Source organism: Salmo salar, unplaced genomic scaffold (genome assembly GCF_905237065.1).
Source record: "Salmo salar unplaced genomic scaffold, Ssal_v3.1, whole genome shotgun sequence".
NCBI classification, from domain to species: domain Eukaryota; kingdom Metazoa; phylum Chordata; class Actinopteri; order Salmoniformes; family Salmonidae; genus Salmo; species Salmo salar.
In genome coordinates, this window is record NW_025548094.1 from 244,049 (window position 1) to 268,547 (window position 24,499).

The window sequence follows — 24,499 nt, forward strand, 5'->3', positions numbered from 1 at the left end:
GCGAAGGCCCATATAAATAACTTAACTGTCTGAGCTAGGCTGTGTGGGGGCAAAGGCCCATATAAATAACTTAACTGGCTGAGCTAGGCTGTGTGGGGGCGAAGGTCCATATAAATAACTTAACTGGCTGAGCTAGGCTGTGTGGGGGTGAAGGCCCATATAAATAACTTAACTGTCTGAGCTAGGCTGTGTGGGGACGAAGGCCCATATAAATAACTTAACTGGCTGAGCTAGGCTGTGTGGCTGAACAGCATCTTTCACAAGACAACAACATGGCCTAATAGAAGAGGGATTTGTATTTATTTCTTAGGCCGACTTACAACTGCAACATGGCCAAAAAGGCAGCATCCTACATAAAACAATCATTTAAATAATAAAAGGTGATGTCTGTGTCTGAGTGTCTGTAGCCCTGTACCAGAGTGACCAGAGTAACCTGAGTGTCTGTAGCCCTGTATCAGAGTGACCATAGTAACCTGAGTGTCTGTAGCCCTGTATCAGGAGTGACCAGAGTAACCTGAGTGTCTGTAGCCCTGTATCAGAGTGACCAGAGTAACCTGAGTGTCTGTAGCCCTGTATCAGGAGTGACCAGAGTAACCTGAGTGTCTGTAGCCCTGTATCAGAAGTGACCAGAGTAACCTGAGTGTCTGTAGCCCTGTATCAGAGTGACCAGAGTAACCTGAGTGTCTGTAGCCCTGTATCAGAGTGACCAGAGTAACCTGAGTGTCTGTAGCCCTGTACCAGAGTGACCAGAGTAACCTGAGTGTCTGTAGCCCTGTATCAGGAGTGACCAGAGTAACCTGAGTGTCTGTAGCCCTGTATCAGGAGTGACCAGAGTAACCTGAATGTCTGTAGCCCTGTACCAGGAGTGACCAGAGTAACCTGAGTGTCTGTAGCCCTGTATCAGAGTAACCTGAGTGTCTGTAGCCCTGTATCAGAGTGACCAGAGTAACCTGAGTGTCTGTAGCCCTGTATCAGAGTGACCAGAGTAACCTGAGTGTCTGTAGCCCTGTATCAGAGTAACCTGAGTGTCTGTAGCCCTGTATCAGAGTAACCTGAGTGTCTGTAGCCCTGTATCAGAGTGACCAGAGTAACCTGAGTGTCTGTAGCCCTGTATCAGAGTGACCAGAGTAACCTGAGTGTCTGTAGCCCTGTATCAGGAGTGACCAGAGTAACCTGAGTGTCTGTAGCCCTGTATCAGAGTGACCAGAGTAACCTGAGTGTCTGTAGCCCTGTATCAGGAGTGACCAGAGTAACCTGAGTGTCTGTAGCCCTGTATCAGAAGTGACCAGAGTAACCTGAGTGTCTGTAGCCCTGTATCAGAGTGACCAGAGTAACCTGAGTGTCTGTAGCCCTGTATCAGAGTGACCAGAGTAACCTGAGTGTCTGTAGCCCTGTACCAGAGTGACCAGAGTAACCTGAGTGTCTGTAGCCCTGTATCAGGAGTGACCAGAGTAACCTGAGTGTCTGTAGCCCTGTATCAGGAGTGACCAGAGTAACCTGAATGTCTGTAGCCCTGTACCAGGAGTGACCAGAGTAACCTGAGTGTCTGTAGCCCTGTATCAGAGTAACCTGAGTGTCTGTAGCCCTGTATCAGAGTGACCAGAGTAACCTGAGTGTCTGTAGCCCTGTATCAGAGTGACCAGAGTAACCTGAGTGTCTGTAGCCCTGTATCAGAGTAACCTGAGTGTCTGTAGCCCTGTATCAGAGTAACCTGAGTGTCTGTAGCCCTGTATCAGAGTGACCAGAGTAACCTGAGTGTCTGTAGCCCTGTATCAGAGTGACCAGAGTAACCTGAGTGTCTGTAGCCCTGTATCAGGAGTGACCAGAGTAACCTGAGTGTCTGTAGCCCTGTACCAGAGTAACCTGAGTGTCTGTAGCCCTGTACCAGAGTGACCATAGTAACCTGAGTGTCTGTAGCCCTGTACCAGGAGTCTGGGGATAACCTGAGTGTCTGTAGCCCTGTACCAGGAGTCTGGGGATAACCTGAGTGTCTGTAGCCCTGTACCAGAGTGACCAGAGTAACCTGAGTGTCTGTAGCCCTGTACCAGAGTGACCATAGTAACCTGAGTGTCTGTAGCCCTGTATCAGGAGTCTGGGGATAATCTGCTCCTGTAACGACAAAACAAACAGAAAATACTGTCAGCATGACACCTAAAATAGCCATTGATAAGCACTAATAATCACAATAATAATAATAACAATAATAACAATTATAATAATAATAATAATAATTACAATAATAATTATAATAATAATAATAATAATTATAATAATAATAATAATAATAATAATAATAACAATAATAATAATCACAATAATAATAATAACAATAATAACAATTATAATAACAATAATAATAATAATTACTATAATGTTAGCAGCCTATATGACTATTTATTAAATACTAAGTTATTTACTTAATGGGAAAAGTTGCATTTCCCCTCGGACACGATCTTGTGGATGTCAGGTGAGAGGGATGTGATGTTGATGCCCAGGCAGTCCTCCATTGACTAATGTGAAAGTCGGTTCCTGTCGTGAGTCTTGATTGACTCATGTGAAAGCTGGTTCCTGTCGTGAGTCTTGATTGACTCATGTGAAAGCCGTTTCCTGTCGTGAGTCTTGATTGCGTTCAAAGAGTAAAAGGAGGAGTTGCAGGAGTCGATCCAAACATTGTTAGCACTTAAAAGGCAAGTATCTTTATTGTGCTGTATTCCTCTGAGCTGCCACCCAAAACACACACAAGGACTCGGCACTCCATGAGTGCATCTCTGATTTGGCTCGATGGTTGGAATTCAATCAGATCAGTTTGAATTGCGGCCTAATCCAGCGAGGGTATCGTTTTCTTAGCAAGGGAGGAGAATTCCCCACCTGGGCGGACTGTGAAAGGATCTCGAACAAACGCACTGATATCAGATCTGGTGGAGAAGTTGTCCCTCAGCTATTTGATGAAATCTTCCAAATCGGCCTGGTCTCTCTCTGCCTGTCGTTTCTTCAGTGTGCTGAAGTGCAGTAGCCTTCCAGAGGACAAGTCCAAATCCAACAACTCAAGCTTCCTAGTAAAGGCCTCAAGTCCACGACTGTTTTCCCTCTTCCTTGTAAATGCAGATTTAACCCGTTTAAGTTACAGAATGTCGCCAAAAAAACAACATTAGAGAGGAATTCCTCAGAATACGAAGGTGGTCAGCTGCTGCCCTCATTTAGATTTTTCTGACTAAATACACAACCTGGTCATGCAGCTCACAGAATGGCTCTAGAGCTTTTCCTTTACTCAGCCAGCGCACGTTGTTGTGAAGCAGGAGATCATCCTGGATGGACTCCTCTGGTTCTGTCACCAGCTTGCTTTTCCTTTACTCAGCCAGCGCACGTTGTTGTGAAGCAGGAGATCATCCTGGATGGCCTCTTCTTTAAAGTCATTTCCATGAAAATAACGGACATATACACACAACTGTGCTACATCGGTGTTGTCAGTTCTCTCATCAATAGCCAGGGGAAAATGCTCAGCCTGACTGAGCACCTCCAGAACAATCCTATGCAGATCATCCTTCAGAGCACAGACACACTGTCTGGCTGTTGTCACAGACAGGGGCACCTGTTTGACAGACGCAATTATTCTATCCATAGACTTGTCTGTAGCCAATTCCTCCAAAACTGTCACCATGCTCTTTTTAAACAGCTCTGCTTCTGTGAAGGGCATGTTGTGTTTGGTTAGAACCCAGGATGCTTTTAGGAAAGCACTTGGACCTTCTGTTGTTGGATCAGGCCACGAAGGAGGATTCTACTGCTGTGTTTGTAGGTTGTAGTTAATGCTTCAGTGTTTCTGCTTCGGGCCCCTGTCTGGGGCGGGAAGTCCACTTTGAAAGTACCATGCTTAGATTCATAATGCCGTCTGAGATTGAATTCTTTGCAAACAGTGACATTTTTATTACAACAAGACACACTGGCTTGGCATTGGAGAAAGATGGTCAGATGAATGGATATCTCTCTGTCCGTTCTTCCCTGAAACTTTGATTTTCATTATCCACATTTCTTTTGTTACTTTTTGAGAGCGACATGTTCTCTTGCTATCAAGCTAATTGTTCTGAATGAATGTTGATATTAATAAAGTAGTGTAGACTACAGTAGGCTACGTAGACCTGTTTTTCCCCACCAATCAACACACAGAGAAATAAACAAAAAGTTATAATTGAATAGAGATAATGGTGATTTTATGAACTTAATCAGATCTAAATTATTTATTGTCACTGAATGTACTATCTACTAATCAAATGTTGTAAACATGTTGTTCAATTTGTAGTGTAGGCGTATTAATTGTGCTAATATTATATGCTAATTATGTTCTGGCCTGCCGACTTTAACTCAGAAAAAAATTATCCCGATGTCACGTCCTGACCATAGAAAGCTGTTATTTTCTATGGTAGAGTAGGTCAGGGCGTGACAGGGGGGTTTTCTAGTTTAGTTTTTCTATGTTGTTTTCTAGTTTTGTATTTCTATGTTGGGTTTTGTTTGGGATGATCTCCAATTAGAGGCAGCTGGTCATCATTGTCTCTAATTGGAGACCATACTTAAGTAGGTGTTTTTCCCAACTGGTTTTGTGGGAGATTGTTTTTGAGTAGTGTATGTTTCACCTCTACGTCACGGTTTGTTGTTTTTTTGTTCTTTAGTTTATGTGTATGTATTGCATAGTTTCACAGTTCAATATAATATGTGGAACGATAATCACGCTGGACTTTGGTCCGCTCCTCTCTAAGACAAACGTGACAGAATCTCCCACCACCAAAGGACCAAGCAGCGTGATATGGACCTGTGGACTATTGCGGAGATTAGGAGGAGTATATCCAGGGCTTTTGGAGGAATTAGGGGCAGGAGAAAAGCGCCTCCCATGAGAACAGGTGGAGGCAGCGAGAGCGCGGCAACAAGGGAAGCACGAGAGGCAGACACCCCTCCCAAAAAATTGGGGGGCACACGGGGAGATTGGCACAGTCAGGTTGGAGACCTGAGCCAGCTCCTCATGCTTACCTTGGGGAGCGAGTGACTGAGCAAGCACCGTGTTATGCGGTGATGCACACTGTGTCGCCAGTGCGCATTCACAGCCCGGTGAGCTCTGTGCCTGCCCCACGTACCAGGCCTCCAGTGAGTCTATCCAGCCTGGTACGCCCTGTTCCTGCTCCTCGCACTTGCCCTGAGGTGCTTGTCACCAGTCGGGCGCCACCTGTTCCAGCCCCACACATCAGGTCTCTAGTGCGCCTGCCCAGTCCGGTGTGTCTTGTTCCTGCTCCTTGCCCTGAGTTGTGTGTTACCAGTCTGGCGCCACCTGTGCCAGCCCCACGCATCAGGCCTCCAGCACGCCTTCCCAGTCCAGAGCTTCCAGGCAACGTCCCCCAGTCCGGAGCCTCCAGCGACGTTCCCCAGTCCGGTGAGACCTGTTCCGGCTCCACGTAAAAAGCCTCCAGTGATGATCCATGGTCCGAAGCCTCCAATGATGATCCATGGCACGAAGCCTCCAGTGATGATCCATGGCACGAAGCCTCCAGTGATGATCCATGGCCTGGAGTCTCCAGTGATAATCCATGGCAAGAAGGCTGTTGGGATGATCCATGGCCCGGAGCCTCCAGTGATGATCCATGGCACGAAGACTCCAGTTATGATCCATGGCACGGAGCCACCAGTGGTGATCCACGGCACGGAGCCTGCAATGATGATCCATGGTGCGGAGCCTGCAGCGACGGCCCGCAGTCCGGAACCTCCTGAGACGGCCCGCTGTCCAGAGTCTTCAGCGACAGTCCGCAGTCCAGAACATCCGGTGATGATCCAAGGTCCGGTGACACAAAAGCAGAGGGATCAGCGGGCGGAGAGGGGGTTATGCCCCGAACCGGAGCCGACGCCTCTGCTGGAGGATCCGCGGGATGAGAAGGTTCTGCGTACTGCATCAGAGCCGCCATAGACATTAGTCACCCTCCCTAACCCTCCCTTTTTTTTCTAATTTTTTTTAGGTGCATCCGGAGTCCGCACCTTTGGGGGGGGGGGGGTACTATCACGTCCTGACCATAGAAAGCTGTTCTTTTCTATGGTAGAGTAGGTCAGGGAGTGACAGGGGGGTTTTCTAGTTTAGTTTTTCTATGTTGTTTTCTAGTTTTGTATTTCTATGTTTGGTTTTGTTTGGGATGATCTTCAATTGGAGGCAGCTGGTCATCGTTGTCTCTAATTGGAGATCATACTTAAGTAGGTGTTTTTCCCACCTGGGTTTGTGGGAGATTGTTTTTGAGTAGTGTATGTTTCACCTCTGCATCACGGTTTGTTGTTTTTTTATTCTTTAGTTTATGTGTATGTATTGCATAGTTTCACAGTTCAATAAAATATGTGGAACGATAATCACGCTGCACTTTGGTCCGCTCCTCTCTATGACAACCGTGACACCCGAAGCCAAATCTAGTTGACAAACCCTGTTTTATAGTATGTCATGGCCTTTTCTGGCCAACTACTGTTATGTTTATGATATACTATGCTGTTGTGTCACTAGACTTTGACCAGATATTATTACATCCAAAGATCAAGTGTACCTAGAACATAGATACAGAGCCACTTGTTATCAGGAAGCTGCTCTCTCAGCACAACGGAAAATATCTCAATGACTTGACATGTTCTGGTTGTGAATTCAGGCTACAAGGTAAGAATCTTCCCAGTGATTATTGTAAAGTGTGTAGAGAAATTAAATGTATGGTGTTATTTTAGTATAGTGACTGACAGTAAAACACTCAGATTTAAAAGTCCATTTCACCTGGGACAGTTATGTGACAGTTCAATCATACAAAATGGCGCTAACTGGGCGTAGGCAAGTCAAATTCAAAAACATATTGTTCATATATCGTATTATACGATTTGTTTATTGTGGTTATTTTACAATTTGTAAAAATTTTAATGTATCATAGTTGTAAATCATCTTTCAGAATATCAGAATATTTGTTATTTTCTAAACTACAATGAACTCCTACTTCCTGTGTAATTTGGTATGAAACTACTGAACATACTTTTCTTAACATTGTTATTATGAACTGAATTCAGTAACAGCATAATAATATCATACCTGTTAAACAAAGCAACACACTAGAATGAGAGAAATTATTAAAAGAGAAAGTTAGACATTATTATTATTAATATTATTGTTGTTAAATTGTTTTATTATTATTAGTTCCACTACATGGAGAAAGGGTGAAAAATATTAAATCACCTGACTGTTTGGATGTGTCTTTCTATGTCTGTTAGTAAATGTTTTATTTCTAAGAGATAATGAATAAAAGAGAACAATTGACCTTCAATAATTAGTTGGCCCTGTGTTAACCACAACCAACATGCTGGATCTCTGTTTAGTTGTCACTGTGTTAACCACAACCAACATGCTGGATCTCTGTTTAGTTGTCACTGTGTTAACCACAACCAACATGCTGGATCTCTGTTTAGGACGTCACTGTGTTAACCACAACCAACATGCTGGATCTCTGTTTAGTTGTCACTGTGTTAACCACAACCAACATGCTGGATCTCTGTTTAGTTGTCACTGTGTTAACCACAACCAACATGCTGGATCTCTGTTTAGGGGTCGGTTCTCTAAAATGAGTCTCTCTGGGGAGAGAGAGGAGGGGGGTCCTGCCTCTAAAATGAGTCTCTCTGGGGAGAGAGAGGAGGGGGAGCCTGTCTCTAAAATGAGTCTCTCTGGGGAACATGACACAAAATCTAAGAGGTGAGATGACAATTTTGTTTAAGAATTATGAATAGTTTATTTCAAAAATGATATTTCCAAAAATGTTCACATTTGTTTTTTAATCAGAAATGGTTGCTAATGGGTACCTTCAATATTACTGTTCTCAGATTATTTATGAATTTCTTTAGATTGTGTATAAAAAAATGTTTATTGCAAAACTCTATATATCCATTGTTTTGCTGGAACACCCTAGATGCATTCAATTTCCCATTTTAAAGCCATGCCCAATTTAGGATAATTTCTTAACAACGTGATGTTGCGCTCCAAAGGGATATCTTGAAATAACATGATGTAGATAATTAAATAATCAAATGAAAAACGTGTTAATTTTACACTGTTAGAAAAGAAGGTTCCTTATAGAACCAAAAAGGCTTCTATCACTTCCTTAATATATGGAATCACTAAAAGTTATATATATTTTGGGGTTCAGTGAAGAAGAATCTCTCGAGTTATGATCAACGAAAGGTGAATGTTTTGAGGATGTGAACCCAGCAGACCTCCAGTGGTCAGATCAATTCCATCTGTTTTTTCCAGCACCCGTACACTGTTTTATGGATTGAAAAATCATTGCCAAAAGCACAAGACATATATTATTAATGGATTGATCATATAGAAATATAAAACATTATTTTTAACTACTCCAAAGCATTTACATGTGGAGCAGGAACCACTGACTCGCTGCATTATTCTATAGTATTATCAAGACACCTGCTGTTAACTCTTAACTACTTAGGACAGCTCACGAGGTGTCCTAAATATCTACCGACTAGGTGGGACTAGAGACTTCATGCATAGCTTAAATTTATACACATAAGTGTCAAATGTCTTTATTCTCAGCACTTATATGACCAATTTTCTACTCTGAGACGCTTTGTGGACATGGGCCCAGATCTCAAAATATTGTTATAATAAATGTTTGTTTAACATAATAATAAAAAATGAATATCACTAATGTAACCCACTGTAAAGACTGGGTTTAGTTGATTGTGTGGCACTGCTTATGTCCGCGTTCTGGATCTGTCCCCGTCCCCATACAGAACTGTCCGCGTCCCCGTAGGGTGTGGCGCCAAGCATATTGTCCCGGTTACGCGCAGAGTTGGCTGTGGTGATCTTGGGGAATAACGGTGGAGTTCACTACCGTGTTGAGATGTTCACTACAAGTTTATTATTCAATTAGCTTTTTGCTTTACGGTCAGGGACAGTATGAGTGTAGCCAGATCCTTTTCACTCTCTATCCTTGTTTCATTTTGAGGTTCACCGGATTCGTCATCATCATCGAGACAAACGACAGACGAACGTCCTGCTAGCTAGCCAAGCTAGTCGGTACAAGCTAGCTAGCTACTCTACCAGCAGCATCCTAGTTATCCTAGCTAGTTGGTACAGCTAGGTAAGCTAGCTAGCTACTCTACCAGCAGCATCCTAGTTATCCTAGCTAGTCGGTACAGCTAGGTAATCTAGCTAGCTACTCTACCAGCAGCATCCTAGTTATCCTAGCTAGTCGGTACAGCTGGGTAAACTAGCTAGCTACTCTACCAGCAGCATCCTAGTTATCCTCGCTAGTCGGTACAGCTAGGTAAGCTAGCTAGTTACTCTACCAGCAGCATCCTAGTTATCCTCGCTAGTCGGTACAGCTAGGTAAGCTAGCTAGCTACTCTACCAGCAGCATCCTAGTTATCCTAGCTAGTCGGTACAGCTGGGTAAACTAGCTAGCTACTCTACCAGCAGCATCCTAGTTATCCAATCCTCCCTCTCTCGTTGACGGATGCTGGCTACCTCTGTCCGGTTCTCCTCTCTTCACTAGATGGATGGTAACTTTAGTGTTTAACTCCTCTATATCCAAGGACCAATCTTTTGAATATTATTTTCGGGGCGCCTCAAGTAGGCTGGACACATTCCATTTTTTTTAATTCTCAGCTGCCTCACCAACGTCTGAATGTGCATTAATAACTTTTAATTGCTAAATATTTCCAATAGATCGCAGCATAAGACCATGAAGCATCAGTTATAGGCTACAAGCAGCAATATGATTTAAATAAAATAGCATGCAACCACTGACTATATGTCCATGATTTTCTAAAACGGTCACTCATTACTTTAGTTAAATATATATCTCGTTTTAGGGCTGTGTTGCTTTTGGGAGAGCAAAATAATAGTGACTATAGCAGGTATTGAACCCCGGGTAAATTATCACTAGTCAGAACCTCAACCTCAGTATACATGCATTATAAAAAGTCATCTTAATATCTGATATTGCGAGTAAACAACCTCGGAATAGAAAAGACAAGAGTGCGTCTTCCAGCCCACCAATAAATTGCATAATTCAACCCTCCCGGTTAGTAAATTTACCTCAACATGCCCCTGGAGAAGGCAGAGTGACGACACCAGCTTTTTACCGGGGCTGAGTTGACTACTAGAGAGAGAAGGCAGAGTGACGACACCAGCTTTTTACCGGGGCTGAGTTGACTACTAGAGAGAGAAGGCAGAGTGACAACACCAGCTTTTTACTGGGGCTGAGTTGACTACTAGAGAGAGAAGGCAGAGCGATGACACCAGCTTTTTACCGGGGCTGAGTTGACTACTAGAGAGAGAAGGTAGAGTGAAGACACCAGCTTTTTACTGGGGCTGAGTTGACTACTAGAGAGAGAAGGCAGAGTGACGACACCAGCTTTTTACCGGGGCTGAGTTGACTACTAGAGAGAGAAGGCAGAGTGACGACACCAGCTTTTTACCGGGGCTGAGTTGACTACTAGAGAGAGAAGGCAGAGTGGCTCGATGCTGGTTGATGAATTTGACAATGAATGTACCAGGAAAATACGTTTTTCTCAACCAGAGGTGTCTGAATTAATGTTCAGGCTTATTGATAATCGTTATAGTAATGAAGTATAATTTCAAACATGAGCATAAAAACAGGTAATAATAAACATGAATCATCATTATATTACTTCACAGTAATCTGTTAAATGCTTTTTCAGTCCTTCCTCTTGCATTAGCAGTGTGTAAAGGGACAGAAAGAAGCTCACACAGGAGTTTTCCTGTGAGGGGGAGTGGTGGTGCATCCAGGGAGAAAACTAAACTAATATTCTGAAATATCATTTGTGGTCTTATGCTGCCATCTATTGGAATTATGTAGCAACTGCAGTAGTACTGAATAATGTGTAATTCTTTACTAAAGTAGTAATTACTCAGAATCGCAAAATATAACATTTTCTAGTTCCTTTTACCACTTATAATAAAATAAAATGTTTATAGCATAACAAAATTAAACTGACATAAAACAAAAACACCATACATTTAGTTAATTATATATATAACAACTATTTATTTAGATGGGTGACATTATCTGCCAAAGTAACAGCCCTGTAGACAAAGAAGAGCTCTCCAGTAGGTACCAAAACATTCAAAGGACATTCTCTCAAAAGTGATGTTACAAGTTTATCAACTTTCAAAGCAGAATTACTTTCCCATTGTTCCTCAAATGTAGTGTATGATATACCATTTTCTAGCTCTGAGTCTCTACTTTTATCCAACATAAAAACACAATTAATATTTGTCTCTCTGAAATGAAATCATTAAGTGATAGATTTTAAACAAATACATGTCTGTCATTGATCAACCCCATGTCATGATTAGATAGTGAAAAACACACCAATCTCATTAATAATTTCTTTAAACAATAAAAGCTAATTTACCAACATTTCTGAAAATGGATATGTAGCGTTTTGGAATGAAACTCTTCTTATGTTTCCCATCTGAGATCAGAGTAGATGAGAGATGTAATGTTTGTCTCTGTTGTGTTGAAGACCAATAAAGCAGGAGAGACCAGCCTCCCCTGTTCCCAGCTGTGTGTCCATGAAGAGTGACCGGTCTATGAAGCTACCTATACAGTTTAGAGAGGGAGACTTTTCTACTGAACAAAGGTAAGAAGAACTCATGGGTCATGGTCTGTCTGTCTGTCTGTCTGTCTGTCTGTCTGTCTGTCTGTCTGTCTGTCTGTCTATCTATCTCCGTCTGTCTGTGTATCTATCTCCGTCTGTCTGTGTATCTATCTCCGTCTGTCTGTGTATCTATCTCCGTCTGTCTGTGTATCTATCTCTGTCTGTCTGTCTGTCTGTCTGTGTATCTATCTCCGTCTGTCTGTGTATCTGTCTGTCTGTCTGTCTGTCTGTCTGTCTGTCTGTCTGTCTGTCTGTCTGTCTGTCTGTCTGTCTGTCTGTCTGTCTGTCTGTCTGTCTGTCTGTCTGTCTGTCTGTCTGTCTGTGTATCTATCTCCGTCTGTCTGTGTATCTGTCTGTCTGTCTGTCTGTCTGTCTGTCTGTCTGTCTGTCTGTCTGTCTGTCTGTCTGTCTGTCTGTCTGTCTGTCTGTCTGTCTGTCTGTCTGTCTGTCTGATCCAGAGCTCTTCTTATGTTTCCAATCTGAGATCAGAGTAGATGAGAGATGTAATGTTTGTCTCTGTTGTGTTGAAGTCCAATCAAGCAGGAGAGACCAGCCTCCCCTGTCTGTCTGTCTGTCTGTCTGTCTGTCTGTCTGTGTATCTATCTCCGTCTGTCTGTGTATCTGTCTGTCTGTCTGTCTGTCTGTCTGTCTGTCTGTCTGTCTGTCTGTCTGTCTGTCTGTCTGTCTGTCTGTCTGTCTGTCTGTCTGTCTGTCTGTCTGTCTGTCTGTCTGTCTGTCTGTCTGATCCAGAGCTCTTCTTATGTTTCCCCATCTGAGCTCAGAGTAGATGAGAGATGTAATGTTTGTCTCTGTTGTGTTGAAGTCCAATCAAGCAGGAGAGACCAGCCTCCCCTGTTCCCAGCTGTGTGTCCATGAAGAGTGACCAGTCTATGGAACCTCCTATGAAGTTTAGAGAGGGAGACTTTTCTACTGAACAAAGGTAAGAAGAACTCATGGGTCATGGTCTGTCTGTCTGTCTGTCTGTCTGTCTGTCTGTCTGTCTGTCTGTCTGTCTGTGTATCTATCTCCGTCTGTCTGTGTATCTGTCTGTCTGTCTGTCTGTCTGTCTGTCTGTCTGTCTGTCTGTCTGTCTGTCTGTCTGTCTGTCTGTCTGTGTATCTATCTCCGTCTGTCTGTCTGTCTGTCTGTCTGTCTGTCTGTCTGTCTGTCTGTCTGTCTGTCTGTCTGTCTGTCTGTCTGTCTGTCTGTCTGTCTGTCTGTCTGTCTGTCTGTGTATCTATCTCCGTCTGTCTGTGTATCTGTCTGTCTGTCTGTCTGTCTGTCTGTCTGTCTGTCTGTCTGTCTGTCTGTCTGTCTGTCTGTCTGTCTGTCTGTCTGTCTGTCTGTCTGTCTGTCTGATCCAGAGCTCTTCTTATGTTTCCCCATCTGAGCTCAGAGTAGATGAGAGATGTAATGTTTGTCTCTGTTGTGTTGAAGTCCAATCAAGCAGGAGAGACCAGCCTCCCCTGTTCCCAGCTGTGTGTCCATGAAGAGTGACTGGTCTATGGGTCAACCTATAGAGTTTAGAGAGGGAGACTTTTCTACTGAACAAAGGTAAGAAGAACTCATGGGTCATGGTCAGTGAATTAAACAACACTGTCTCTAGTCATTTCTACTCTCCCATTTTACCATTTTCTTTTTGTAGTTTTCATAATCCATAGGCTAATCCTTTCGTCCATTTTCATAGTCCTAAAACAATATTAAACAAACACAATATTCCCTCCTTGTGTGTGTGTCTCTCTGTCTGTCTATCTGTCTGTCTGTCTCTTTGCCTGTCTCTCTGTCTGTGTGTATTTTGCTGTCTGTCTGTCTGTCTGTCTGTCTGTCTGTCTGTCTGTCTGTCTGTCTGTCTGTCTGTCTGTCTGTCTGTCTGTCTGTCTGTCTGTCTGTCTGTCTGTGTATCTATCTCCGTCTGTCTGTGTATCTGTCTGTCTGTCTGTCTGTCTGTCTGTCTGTCTGTCTGACTGTCTGTCTGTCTGTCTGTCTGTCTGTCTGTCTGTCTGTCTGTCTGTCTGTCTGTCTGTCTGTCTGTCTGTCTGTGTATCTATCTCCGTCTGTCTGTGTATCTGTCTGTCTGTCTGTCTGTCTGTCTGTCTGTCTGTCTGTCTGTCTGTCTGTCTGTCTGTCTGTCTGTCTGTCTGTCTGTCTGTCTGTCTGTCTGTCTGTCTGTCTGTCTGTCTGTCTGTGTATCTATCTCCGTCTGTCTGTGTATCTGTCTGTCTGTCTGTCTGTCTGTCTGTCTGTCTGTCTGTCTGTCTGTCTGTCTGTCTGTCTGTCTGTCTGTCTGTCTGTCTGATCCAGAGCTCTTCTTATGTTTCCCAACTGAGATCAGAGTAGATGAGAGATGTAATGTTTGTCTCTGTTGTGTTGAAGTCCAATCAAGCAGGAGAGACCAGCCTCCCCTGTACCCAGCTGTGTGTCCATGAAGAGTGACCAGTCTATGGGTCTACCTATATACTTTAGAGAGGGAGACTTTCCTACTGAACAAAGGTAAGAAGAACTCATGGGTCATGGTCAGTGAGTTTAACAACACTGTCTCTAGTCATTTCTCCTCTCCCATTTTCACATTTCTTTTTGTTGTTTTCATAATCCATAGGCTAATACTTTTGTCCATTTTCATAGTCCTAAAACAATATTAAACAAACACAACATTCCCTCCGTGTGTGTGTGTGTGTGTGTGTGTGTGTGTGTGTGTGTGTGTGTATGTGTGTGTGTGTGTGTGTGTGTGTGTGTGTGTGTGTGTGTGTGTGTGTGTGTGTGTGTGTGTGTGTGTGTGTGTGTGTACTCCCTGGATGAGGAGATGTAATCTCATGTTTTGTCCACAGAAACCAACAGGAGAGATCAGAGTCAGAGATTCTCAGTGGTCAGTCTTCCCAGAGTCATCAAACAGACCTGGACTCTATATTCAGTGTATGTGGTCCTGTTATGTACATTTGTTTTTGTTTACCTCAAGTAAAGTTGATCTGTCAATTATTCATTAATGTGTTAATGAGAAAGCATTTCTTCTCTTGCTTAACTTATTTACTTGATTTATTTTAGTTGCTTGAAGAGAAAATGATGACATTTGTGAAGAACGAGCTGAAGATGTTCAAGAAGATTCTTAGTCCAGAACTCCCAGAATGCTTTGAGAGTCAGAAGCAGGATGAGGAAGTGGTGGATGCTGAAGATGAGAAGCAGGAGAGCAGTGCCAGAGAGGGGGCTCTGAAGATCACACTGCACGTCCTGAGGAAAATGAACCAGAAGGAGCTTGCTGACACACTGGAGAAATGTAAGATCTGTCTGCCTCATGTTGAATGCTGTTTTATAACATTTAAAAGCTGTGGCTAAAGTACAGCTAAAGTAGCTGTGTAACTCAATGATATTGTCGCAGCCTTAACACAACACCTAGTGACCTCATCAAGTAGCAGAAGGGATGTGTTGTGTTGATTAATTTAGAGAGAGAGAGAGAGAGAGAGACAACATTAATAATACCATCAATAACACCAATATTATTATAATCAGTCACACCAGTCTGTAATGCATTATGAAAACATTTACACATTTATACAGACAGTTAAGGGGATAAATGATTATAATTTAAAATGTTATAACAGTCCTACAATACTGTAGGCATGAAAACAGACGTAACATTAATATCCTCTGTGTTATTTCTAGATTCAGATGATCCTGCTGTGATTTGCCAACGTGAACTCAAATCTAATCTAAAGAAGAAGTTTCAATGTGTATTTGAGGGGATCGCTAAACAAGGAAACCCAACACTTCTCAATAAGATCTACACAGAGCTCTACATCACAGAGGGAGGAACAGGAGAGGTCAATAATGAACATGAACTGAGACAGATTGAGACAACAACCAGGAAACAAGCAAGACCAGAGACTGCAATCAAATGTAACGACATCTTCAAACCCTTAACCGGACAAGACAAACGTATCAGAACTGTGCTGACAAAGGGAGTCGCTGGCATTGGAAAAACAGTCTCTGTGCAGAAGTTCATTCTGGACTGGGCTGAAGGAAAAGCAAATCAGGATGTTCAATTTGTATTTTCATTCCCTTTTCGGGAGCTGAATTTGATGAAAGAGGACAAACACACTTTGATTGAACTTGTCAATCACTTCTCAATGGAAACCAAACAATCAGGAATCTCCATCTACAACAAGTACAAAGTTCTGTTCATCTTTGATGGTCTGGATGAGTGCCGACTGCCCCTAGACTTCCAGAAGAACAAGATCTGTTGGGACGTCACAGAGTCAACCTCAGTGGATGTTCTGCTGACAAATCTCATCAAGGGAAATCTGCTTCCCTCTGCTCTCATCTGGATAACTACCCGACCTGCAGCAGCCAATAAGATCCCTTCAGGGTGTGTTGACCAGGTGACAGAGGTACGAGGGTTCAATGACCCACAGAAGGAGGAGTACTTCAGGAAGAGATTCAGGGATGAGAACCTGGCCAACAGAATCATCTCACACATAAAGACATCAAGGAGCCTCCACATCATGTGCCACATTCCAGTCTTCTGTTGGATCTCTGCAACAGTCCTCGAACACATGCTGAAACATAAGAGAGAAGAGATGCCCAAGACTCTGACTGAGATGTACACACACCTTGTGGTGTTTCATACCAAACAGAAGAATGAAAAGTATCTTGGGAAAGAAGAGACAGTTCCACACTGGAATAAAGAGAGCATTCTGTCACTGGGAAAACTGGCTTTTCAACAGCTTGTGAAGGGCAATCTGATTTTCTATGAAGAAGACCTGAAAGAGGCTGGCATTGATGTCAGTGAAGCCTCAGTGTACTCAGGATTGTGCACACAGCTCTTTAAAGAGGAATGTGGGCTGTACCAGGACAAGGTGTACTGCTTCGTTCATCTGAGCATTCAGGAGTTTCTGGCTGCTGTATATGTGTTCCTCTCATTCATCAACAACAATGAGAATCTAATGGACAAACCGAAAACAAAAGACACGTCTGAAGTTACTTTCTACAAGAGTGCTGTGGATAAAGCCTTACAAAGTGAGACAGGAAACCTGGACCTGTTCCTCCGCTTCCTTCTGGGCCTCTCACTGGAGTCCAATCAGAAGCACTTACAAGGTCTACTGACAAAGACAAGAAGCAGCTCACAGACCCATGAAGAGACAGTCAAGTACATCAAGGAGAAGATCAGGGAGAATCCCTCTCCAGAGAGGAGCATCAATCTGTTCCACTGTCTGAATGAACTGAATGACCATTCTCTAGTGGAGGAGATCCAAAGCTACCTGAGCTCAGGAAGTCTCTCAAAACCCAACCTGTCACCTGCACAGTGGTCAGCTCTGGTCTTTGTGTTGCTGACTTCAGAAAAGGAGCTGGATGTGTTTGACCTGAAGAAATTCTCCAGATCAGAGAAAGGTCTTCTGAGGCTGCTGCCAGTGGTCAAAGCCTCCAGAGCTGTTCTGTGAGTACATAAAATGAGATGTAAGAAGTAATCATCAGGAAGAAATATTATGTTTACAGAAAATATGTATTATAATATGTATATAATATTATATTGAATAACATATTGAATCAGTGCATTGGTGTTCACATTAGTATAACAATATGACCATACAGTTCTAGGAGATGGAAGATGAATCTATATTTTGTTTAAGAGAATAAACCAAATGCATCTTCCATTGTCCTTCTACACTACTGGTGTTAAATTAACAGTGTGTTTGTGAAGTCATGATGATCTCTTTGTCAGGCTGTCAGGCTGTGGAGTCACAGAGGAAGGCTGTGCTTCTCTGGTCTCAGCTCTGAGGTCAAACCCCTCACACCTGAGAGAGCTGGACCTGAGTAACAATGACCTGAAGGATTCAGGAGTGAAGCTGCTCTCTGCTGGACTGGAGGATCCACACTGCAGACTGGAGACTCTGAGGTCAGTATTCCTGTAGTTGGTCAACAAGTGATAACTGTTCACCAGATCCACATGTGTTTACCAGGCACACATAGTCCACACCATATGTGTTTGGACAGTGAAGCTTACAGTTTTAAACGTGGTGCTATGCTCCAGCATTTTGGATTTGAGATGTTTTATATGAGGTGACAGTACAGAATGTCACCTTTTAGTTGAGGGTATTTTCATACATATCTGTTTTACCGTTTAGATATGAAAGCACTTTATGTATCTAGTTCTCCCATTTGAAGAAGTCTTAATTATTTGGTCAAATTCACTTATATTCTATTAAAGTAGTCATAAGTTTAGTATTTGGTCCCATATTCCATGCCTGCATTGAATTACATCAAGCTTGCGCTATGCTCCAGAATTTTGAACTGTGTATGTGTGTGTGTGTCCTGTGTGTGTGTGTCCTGTGTGTGTGTGTGTGTGTCCAGTGTGTGTGTGTCCTGTGTGTGTGTGTGTGTGTCCAGTTTGTCCTGTGTGTGTGTCCTGTGTGTGTGTGTGTCCAGTATGTGTGTGTTTGTGTGTGTGTCCTATCTGTGTGTGTGTGTGTGTGTGTGTGTGTGTCCAGTGTGTGTCCAGTGTGTGTGTGTGTGTGTGTGTGTGTCCTGTGTATGTGTGTGTGTGTCCTGTGTGTGTGTGTCCAGTTTGTCCTGTGTGTGTGTCCTGTGTGTGTGTCCAGTGTGTGTGTATGTCCAGTGTGTGTGTGTGCGTGTGTGTACACGTGTATCACTTAATGAACTCACACACACACACACACACACACACACACACACACACACACACACACACACACACACACACACACACACACACACACACACACACACAGACACTAGGGCTGGGCGATATGGCCAAAATATTACATCACCGTATTTCTAAATAAATTTGACGGTATTTTTAGTTTTTGAATAGTAAAAGTTGTACATTTTCTTTATGAGTAGTGAGTGATCCCAGGGTGCTTTATGGGTAGTGAGTGATCCCAGGGTGTTTTATGAGTAGTGAGTGATCCCAGGGTGTTTTATGAGTAGTTAGTGATCCCAGGGTGCTTTATGGGTAGTGAGTGATCCCAGGGTGCTTTATGGGTAGTGAGTGATCCCAGGGTGCTTTATGAGTAGTGAGTGATCCCAGGGTGTTTTATGAGTAGTGAGTGATCCCAGGGTGCTTTATGGGTAGTGAGTGATCCCAGGGTGCTTTATGAGTAGTGAGTGATCCCAGGGTGCTTTATGAGTAGTGAGGAGTGATCCCAGGGTGTTTTATGAGTAGTGAGTGATCCCAGGGTGCTTTATGAGTAGTGAGTGATCCCAGGGTGTTTTATGAGTAGTGAGTGATCCCAGGGTGCTTTATGGGTAGTGAGTGATCCCAGGGTGTTTTATGAGTAGTGAGTGATCCCAGGGTGCTTTATGAGTAGTGAGTGATCCCAGGGTGCTTTATGAGTAGTGAGTGATCCCAGGGTGTTTTATGAGTAGTGAGTGATCCCAGGGTGCTTTATGAGTAGTGAGGAGTGATCCCAGGGTGTTTTATGAGTAGTGAGTGATCCCAGGGTGCTTTATGAGTAGTGAGTGATCCCAGGGTGCTTTATGAGTAGTGAGTGATCCCAGGGTGCTTTATGAGTAGTGAGGAGTGATCCCAGGGTGCTTTATGAGTAGTGAGGAGTGATCCCAGGGTGCTTTATGAGTAGTGAGTGATCCCAGGGTGTTTTATGAGTAGTGAGTGATCCCAGGGTGCTTTATGAGTAGTGAGTGATCCCAGGGTGCTTTATGAGTAGTGAGTGATCCCAGGGTGTTTTATGAGTAGTGAGTGATCCCAGGGTGCTTTATGAGTAGTGAGGAGTGATCCCAGGGTGTTTTATGAGTAGTGAGTGATCCCAGGGTGCTTTATGAGTAGTGAGTGATCCCAGGGTGCTTTATGGGTAGTGAGTGATCCCAGGGTATTTTATGAGTAGTGAGTGATCCCAGGGTGTTTTATGAGTAGTGAGTGATCCCAGGTTGCTTTATGGGTAGTGAGTGATCCCAGGTTGCTTTATGAGTAGTGAGTGATCCCAGGGTGCTTTATGGGTAGTGAGTGATCACAGGGTGTTTTATGAGTAGTGAGTGATCCCAGGGTGTTTTATGAGTAGTGAGTGATCCCAGGGTGCTTTATGGGTAGTGAGGAGTGATCCCAGGGTGCTTTATGGGTAGTGAGGAGTGATCCCAGGGTGCTTTATGGGTAGTGAGGAGTGATCCCAGGGTGCTTTATGAGTAGTGAGTGATCCCAGGGTGCTTTATGAGTAGTGAGTGATCCCAGGGTGCTTTATGGGTAGTGAGTGATCCCAGGGTGTTTTATGAGTAGTGAGTGATCCCAGGGTGTTTTATGAGTAGTGAGGAGTGATCCCAGGGTGCTTTATGAGTAGTGAGTGATCCCAGGGTGCTTTATGAGTAGTGAGTGATCCCAGGGTGTTTTATGAGTAGTGAGTGATCCCAGGGTGCTTTATGAGTAGTGAGGAGTGATCCCAGGGTGCTTTATGAGTAGTGAGGAGTGATCCCAGGGTGCTTTATGAGTAGTGAGTGATCCCAGGGTGTTTTATGAGTAGTGAGTGATCCCAGGGAGCTTTATGAGTAGTGAGTGATCCCAGGGTGCTTTATGAGTAGTGAGTGATCCCAGGGTGCTTTATGAGTAGTGAGTGATCCCAGGGTGGTTTATGAGTAGTGAGTGATCCCAGGGTGGTTTATGAGTAGTGAGTGATCCCAGGGTGCTTTATGAGTAGTGAGTGATCCCAGGGTATTTTATGAGTAGTGAGTGATCCCAGGGTGGTTTATGAGTAGTGAGTGATCCCAGGGTGCTTTATGAGTAGTGAGTGATCCCAGGGTGCTTTATGAGTAGTGAGTGATCCCAGGGTGGTTTATAAGGAGTGAATGATTTCAATGTGTCTTTCTCCATTGTGATAGGTTTATACTTTTCAGTTCAACTTCAACCCCAAAAAAATTCAGCACTTTCATCATTTCTGCATTAAAATGTTATCTTCACTGTCAAAATAGATATGGTGTGGACTGTATACTCAATACAATCTAAATCTGATACCTCACTGTCTGTCTTTTGACTGATACTGCTTTTAAACTGGTCTGGTCAGTCTACTCAAATATTTGTACTATACATTTCTCTCTCTACAAGCATTATTATGATCATTTAGAACAATGAAACATTAATTTATGAATAGATAAGGCAGGTTTCAGGACACTGATATATCTGAAAATGTAGAAATAAATATACTGCCAATATTTTCACCACCAAAGAATATCAGTGTGATTTTAATATGATTTGACTCTTTGCAGGCTGTCAGGCTGTCTAGTCACAGAGGAAGGCTGTGCTTCTCTGGTCTCAGCTCTGAGGTCAAACCCCTCACACCTGAGAGAGCTGGACCTGAGTAACAATGACCTGAAGGATTCAGGAGTGGAGCTGCTCTCTGCTGTACTGGAGGATCCACACTGCAGACTGGAGACTCTGAGGTCAGTATTCCTGTAGTTGGTCAACAAGTGATAACTGTTCACCAGATCCACATGTGTTTACCAGGCACACATAGTCCACACCATATGTGTTTGGACAGTGAAGTTTACAGTTTTACATTTGGCGCTATGTTGCAGCATTTTGAACTGTGTGTGTGTGTCCTGTGTGTGTGCGTGTGTGTGTGTGTATGTGTGTCCTGTGTGTGTGTCCTGTGTTTGCTCAGTGTGTGTGTGTCCAGTGTGTATGTGTGTCCAATGTGTTTGTGTGTGTTTGTTTCCTGTGTGTGTGTGTGTGTGTGTGTGTGTGTGTGTGTGTGTGTGTGTGTGTGTGTGTGTGTGTGTGTGTGTGTGTGTGTGTGTCCAGTGTGTGTGTGTGTGTGTCCTGTGTGTGTCCAGTGTGTGTGTATATCCAGTGTGTGTTTGCACGTGTATCGCTCAATGAACACACACACACAGGGCTGGGCGATATGGCCAAAATATTATATCACAGTATTTTAAAATAAATGAACTGTATGAAGGTATTTGACGGTATTTTTAGTTTTTGAACAGTAAAAGTGAAATGTTTACTTACAGGCTCTAACCAATAGTGAAAAAAAGGTATTAGGTGAAGAATAGGTAAGAAAATAAATAAAAACAACAGTAAAAAGACAGTGAAAAATAACAGTAGAGAGGCTATAACAGTAGCAAGGCTATACAGTATGCAGGCACCGGTTAGTTGGGCTGATTGAGGTAGTATATACATGTAGATATGGATTGAATGACTATACATATATGATGAACAGAGAGTAGCAGTAGCTTAACCTCTATGGGCTACTCAACAGCCAGTTGAATCCTGTGGCGCGTTATTCAAATACCTTAGATATGATATTACTTAAATTTTTCAAAAATATGTCTATTTTACACCATTTTAAAGATAAGACTCTCGTTGTGTTATTTTAGTTCCCTTTAGTTCCCTTTAGTTCCCTTTATTTTTTTGAGCAGTGTATGATAAACAGAGAGTAGCAGCAGCGTAAAAGAGGGGTTGGGGAGGGGCACACAATGCAAATAGTCTAGGTAGCCATTTGATTATCTGTTCAGGAGTCTTATGGCTTGGGGGTAAAAACTGTTGAGAAGCCTTTTTGTTCGAGACTTGGCACTCCGGTATCGCTTGCCATGCGGAAGTAAAGAGAACAGTCTATGACCGGGGTGGCTGGGGTCTTTGACAATTTTTAGGGCCTTCCTCTGACACCGCCTAGTGTAGAGGTCCTGGATGGCAGGCAGCTTAGCCCCAGTGATGTACTGGGCCGTACGCACTACCCTCTGTAGTGCCGTGCGGTCGGAGGCCCAGCAATTGCCGTACCAGGCAGTGACGCAACCAGTCAGGATGCTATTGATGTTGCAGCTGTAGAACCTTTTGAGGAACTGAGGACCCATGCCAAATCTCTTTTGTTTCCTGAGGGAGAATAGGCTTTCTCATGCCCTCTTCACGACTGTCTTGGTGTATTTGGACCATTGTAGTTTGTTGGTGATGTGGACACCAAGGAACTTGAAGCTCTCAACCTGCTCCACTACAGCCCCGTCGATGAGAATGGGTGCGTGCTCGGTCCTCCTTTTCCTGTAGTCCACAATCATCTCCTTAGTCTTGGTTACGTTGAGGGATAGGTTGTTATTCCGGCACCACCCTGCCAGGTCTCTGACCTCCTCCCTATAGGCTGTCTCGTTGTTGTCAGTGATCAGGCCTTCCACTGTTGTGTCGTATGCAAACTTAATGATGGTGTTGGAGTCGTGCCTGGCCATGCAGTCGTGGGTGAACAGGGAGTACAGGAGGAGACTGAGCAGCACCCCAGAGGGGCCCCTGTGTTGAGGATCAGAGAGCCAAGAGCCAAGATGAAACACTACTTCTCAGACAGGCCACTTCCTGCTTGAATTCTTCTCAGGTTTTGGCCTGCCATAGGAGTTCTGTTATACTCACAGACACCATTTAAACAGTTTTAGAAACTTTAGGGTGTTTCTATCCAAAGCCAATAATTATATGCATATTCTAGTTACTGGGCAGGAGTAGTAACCAGATTAAATCGGGTACGTTTTTTATCCGGATGTGAAAATACTGCCCCCTAGCCCAAAGAAGTTAACAGCCTTTCAAAGCACTTCATGGCTACGGATTATATTTTGCTACTTGTTTACTGTCTGTAATTTGTCTCAATATATTTTATGATGTGTTAGCCTAACGTGATTTAGTGCATTTTTATTGGGTAAGCATTAGAATAAGGCGCCTCAATATTTGCAGCCATAGGTGCTAATAGAAGCTGATCCTGGGTCAGTATTGTGATAATATTTCTCTAGGTGCTGATCCATCATCAGTAGTCATTTAGGCAGTTATTTTTTATTTCTCCTTTATTTAACCAGGTAGGCTAGTTGAGAACAAGTTCTCATTTACAACTGCGACCTGGCAATATAAAGCAAAGCAGTGCGACAAAAACAACAACACAGAGTTACACGTGGGATAAACAAATGTAAACGTAAAGTCAATAACACAATAGAAAAGTCTATATACAGTGTGTGCAAATGAAGTAAGGAGGTAAGGCAATAAATAGGCCATAGTAGCGAAGTAATTACAATTTAGCAGATTAACACTGGAGTTATAGATGAGCAGATGATGATGTACAAGTAGAAATATTGGTGTGCAAAAGAGCAGAAAAAAGTTTATAAAAATAATATGGGGATGATGTAGGTAGATTGGGTGGGCTATTTAGAGATGGGCTATGTATAGCTGCAGCGATCGGTAAGCTGCTCAGATAGCTGATGCTTAAAGTTATTGAGGGAGATATAAGTCTCCAACTTCAGCGATTTTTGCAATTCGTTCCAATCATTGGCAGCAGAGACTGGAAGGAAAGACGGCCAAAGCAGGTGTTGGCTTTGGGGATGACCAGTGAGATATACCTGCTGGAGAGTGTGCTACGGGTGGGTGTTGTTATGCTACGAAGGCAGGTTGCCTTCGTGTTCTTGGGCACAGGGACTATGGTGGTCTGCTTGAAACATGTTGGTATTACAGACTCAATCAGGGACATGTTGAAAATGTCAGTGAATACACCTGCCAATTGGTCAGCACATGCCCAGAGTACACGTCCTGGTAATACATCTGGCCCCGCAGCCTTGTGAATGTTGACCTGTTTAATGGTCTTACAGTCGTCCGGAACAGCTGATGCTGTCATGCATGCCTCAGTGTTGCTTGCCTCGAAGCGAGCATAGAAGTGATTTAGCTCGTCTGGTAGGCTTGTGTCACTGGGCAGCTCGTGGCTGTGCTTCCCTTTGTAGTCTGTAATAGTTTGCAAGCCCTGCCACATAAGACGAGCGTTGGAGCCATGTGTATAAATCATTTCATAAGTAATTTCAAATTCCTTATATTAAAACCAGAAGGCACCATTTTCAATAATTTTATTTG

The 24,499-nt window shown here is 43.3% G+C and overlaps 1 long non-coding RNA gene across 1 annotated transcript; it reads left to right on the top strand.

Annotated features, from left to right (window-relative positions):
- The first annotated feature begins 6,518 nt into the window (after nt 1–6,518).
- Nucleotides 6,519–11,673, top strand: LOC123732641 (uncharacterized). The gene is made up of 3 exons (XR_006763318.1): nt 6,519–6,664; nt 7,592–7,735; nt 11,557–11,673. It is a non-coding gene; the product is annotated as an uncharacterized lncRNA (long non-coding RNA).
- The last annotated feature ends 12,826 nt before the right edge of the window (nt 11,674–24,499 follow it).